This window comes from Pteropus vampyrus, unplaced genomic scaffold (genome assembly GCF_000151845.1).
Source record: "Pteropus vampyrus isolate Shadow unplaced genomic scaffold, Pvam_2.0 Scaffold140, whole genome shotgun sequence".
In the NCBI taxonomy this organism is placed as follows: domain Eukaryota; kingdom Metazoa; phylum Chordata; class Mammalia; order Chiroptera; family Pteropodidae; genus Pteropus; species Pteropus vampyrus.
In genome coordinates, this window is record NW_011888921.1 from 5,002,763 (window position 1) to 5,006,614 (window position 3,852).

Genomic DNA, 3,852 nt, shown 5'->3' on the forward strand with positions numbered 1-3,852 from the left:
ATTGTAGATAATTCTTTGCTATAAAGATAAGGAGAGAGATGGGATAGTAGCCACAGGAAGAAGAGAAATCAAGAGAGGTTGTTTTAGAGATGTAAGACCATACTAGACATTGAATAGAGGGGAAAACTTGATACAGGAGCCAGAAAAGAGAATCACTAGAGTAATATCTTTGAGTAGGCAAAAGTGGATGGGATATAACATATAAGTGGAAAGGTTGACTTTGAATAACAGCACGGAGGGTTTATTTTCAGTAGTTAGAAGACAGGCAAGAGTACATGGGTACAGCCACGAATAGGTAGATTGTTAAGAAAAACCATCCCAAATTTGGAAATAGGCAAACAGGATTACTGGGTATCTTTTTAGTGAAGAGCCTTGCTCTGTCCAGCAGGTTTTCTGGGGATTACCTGATTTTCTAGGGGCAAGTACTTTTGCTTGACTTCCTACTTACTATTGATTAGGATATTTTACAACTCTTTCTCATAGAAAACTTATAGCAATACAAATAGTTCTTATCTGATAGAAATAAAAATGACTTCTGTCCTATGGAAAAGATAACCTGATAGAGTTTTTGTTTGTTTGTTTTTTGGCCAGGTAGAGTATTGACCAGTTTTGTATCTAACCTAGCAGTCTTATTCTAATATTTTGAATATACCTATCCTGATGAAATATATCAACTCCTGTTCCTCATATGCTCTTCACACCAGCTTTATCATTTTACTGGTTTCTTAGTTAAAAAATCTTGGACACATGTTTATTCTATATTTATTTGAGTCATGATTTTAACTTTTTGAAAATTATATTTTAACAAGGAAGGCATAGTAGCTGGGGCTTGTGGATGTCTTTTCTGATGGCTTCTATTTTCTCAGTGAAAAGGATGCGAAGTTATGAACTGAGAGTGAGAATGGGGAGGAAATTTGGAGGGGGGTTGAGGGTCATGAAGAAGATACAAAAAGACTTCAGGAGAGGGGAAAGTGAAGGGAAATTCAATAGGACTGCTGAGCAATATAAGGCCCACTGGAGTTAGTAGTCATGAATTTTAAATGATCGGTCAACATGCCACAGTCATGCCTGCAGGCACAGGGTAGGGAGGTTTAGATTTAATCAGGTTAGAGGTTTTGCTAATATGCACAACAAAATGGAGCAAGGGAGTTGCAAATGTAAGCAAGAGTTTATTATAGTGGTGGACAATGGAAGGAGAGACTTAGGACATAAGGGAGTAAAGGGCAGTGAAAAGGTGGTAGGATCAATGGCTTATAAGTCCCATTAAGTAGTAGGGTTGTTGGGATTGGTTTTCTCTTACTGGAAAGGTAGATGCTTAAAATTGAAATCATGATGGGGGCCAGCGGGGTTGGGCTACTTATCAAAGGTGAATGAGAGGATGGAAAGAAAAGGTGAATGGGAGGATGGAAAGAAAAGGTGAATAGGAGGATAGAAAGAAAAGCTACAAGTGTGAATAAAAAGAAGAGAGAGAGGATAGTAACTCAAGCAGGAAATGAAAGTGTGATGGTTTAGTCCTAATTTGTGTAGACGAAGAGAGTGAAAGGTCAAGAAAAGGGGTTAATTTATAAAGCAAGACCCCAGAGACTGGGAGCAGAAATAAAAAACTAGGGCACAGGTATATTTAAAAAATTCGAGGGGACCTTAATGAGATAAGAGGGAAGATACCAGAAAGACATTTTGTTGATAGAATGAAAACCGTTAGAGTTCAGGTTAGATCCTTTAATCCTATCACTAAATTAGGAATCTAGGTTATCTGCTAGGAGTGAACACGTACTTGTAGATTAGAAGCTTGAAGGATATAGGAGAGATTGGGAGCAGCCGTTACGCCTTAGGAAATGAGTAAAATAAATGGATAAAAGAATCATACAGTAGTGTGGATGGAGAAGAATGTGAGAAGTTGAAGTCTTTTAGGAAGGTGAGAGATTATCTCATGAGTCTCTATAAATGTGGAAAACACAATGAGTTACTTGTATGGGTTAATTTAAATAATTTACATAGGTTACAAGATTGATCATATAGAAATTTTACTAGTATTTGCCAGGATAAGCACAACAACAATGGTGCCTTTAAATTCCTCGTGAGCTCTAGGTCCAGATTCCCATATTTACTAGACCCTGCTACCCATGTGTTCTGAAGAAATCCAAAACTCTCTGTGTGGAGGTCAAAAGCCATCTCACTTCAACTTCACATAAATAAGTAAATAAATAAACAGAAGTAACCACCACACACACTCCTCCTCTGGTATTTCCTATCATGATTACCAGCCCAGGCTCCAGAGATAAAAAAAATTCAGAGCCTTTTCGTGTCCCTCATTCTCCGAACCAATTAGACACCAATTTCTACACTGTGAACACCTTTCAAAGCTTATCCCTCTTCCTATTAGGATGGCTCTCAAAGCATCCAAAAATCTTGGGAGGTTTACACATTCCAAATTCAGGAACTGGGGAGTAAGGCAGATCAACAGTGTTCCAACTCCAGGCATAGAGGGAATTAGCCCTCCCAGGTAAAATTTGCACACATACTTGGATGGCTAGGCTCTAAAGGACTTCTAGTCTCTGGTTCTGTTTGTACAAGAGCATGAACTGTGATCCCACATCAGTACTTGGGGTCTTGTCTTAAACTGCTAGCCTAGACTTCCCCTTTCCTCAAAGTAATTTTATTTTGTGTCTCAGCATCCTTTTCTGCCACTGGGCTATTGTTAGGCACTCCTAATCTACCCAGATTGGATTCCCTAAACTGGAAATTCGAGAATCTGGGTTGGAGTTCTGATCACTTCCCACCCTGGGATCCGTATGCATATTGATTCACTTCCTACTTCAGTTCTCCACTTGGATGACCAATAGGCATCTCATACTTAACATGCCCAAAGCAAACCCTATTCTCTCAGCTCCTTATCACCCTTAAACCTGTTCTTCCCAGCGTTGCTCATCTCAGTATCAACTCCATTTTTCCAGTTGTTCAGGCTCAAACCCTTAGAGTCACTCTCGATTCTTCTTTATCTCAGAACCTACATCCAACTCACTAGAAGCTCCTCCCCAGAATCTGGCCACTTCTCACCATCTCCTCCGCCACCATCCAGGGCTCCTGCCCAGATTATTACAGTAGCCATTTAACTGGGTTGCCTGCTTCTGTTCCTGCCTTCTTATGGTCTATTCTAAGCACGCAGGCCAGAAAAACCCTGTTAGAACAAAAGTCTGATCTTGTCATGACTTTGCTTAGAACCCTCCAAAGATTTTCAGTCGCACTCAGAGAAAAAGCCAAATTACTTATGGTGGGCTCTAAGGACCTATACAATCTGGGCCCTATTCTTTCTCTCTCTCTCACTCTCTGATCTTATTTCCTATTGCTTTTTCCCTCACTCACACTGCTCCAGCCATTCCCTCTGACACCTGCTCTTCTTCAAATCAGAGAGGACTTCTTTGCCACTTTAGGTAAAATAGCACTCATTACACTCTAGCCTTCTTACTTGGCTTTATTTTTCTTCCTAAATCATGTCTCTTCCCCAAATGCAATATAAACTCCTTGAGGGGTTTTGTCTTGTCTTCAGTTCTTAGTATAGTACTTAGTACACACTAGGAGCCAAATAAATAGTTATTGAATAAAAGAAAGAATAATGCAATTTTGCATTTCTAGAAAATCTTTTTATTTTCAGGGTACTATATTAAATGACTAATTTATATAAGGAAAATTAGAGACTATATTTTATATTATAAATGATGAAACTAAGACCTACTCATTCAGTTGTACTATAACTAGAATCCAGATCTCCTAAATCTCAATCCGGTAATCTATTACAAGGCTGTTTTAGAGCAGATATTATTCTCATACTGCAGATGTGGAAACTCAGATGCA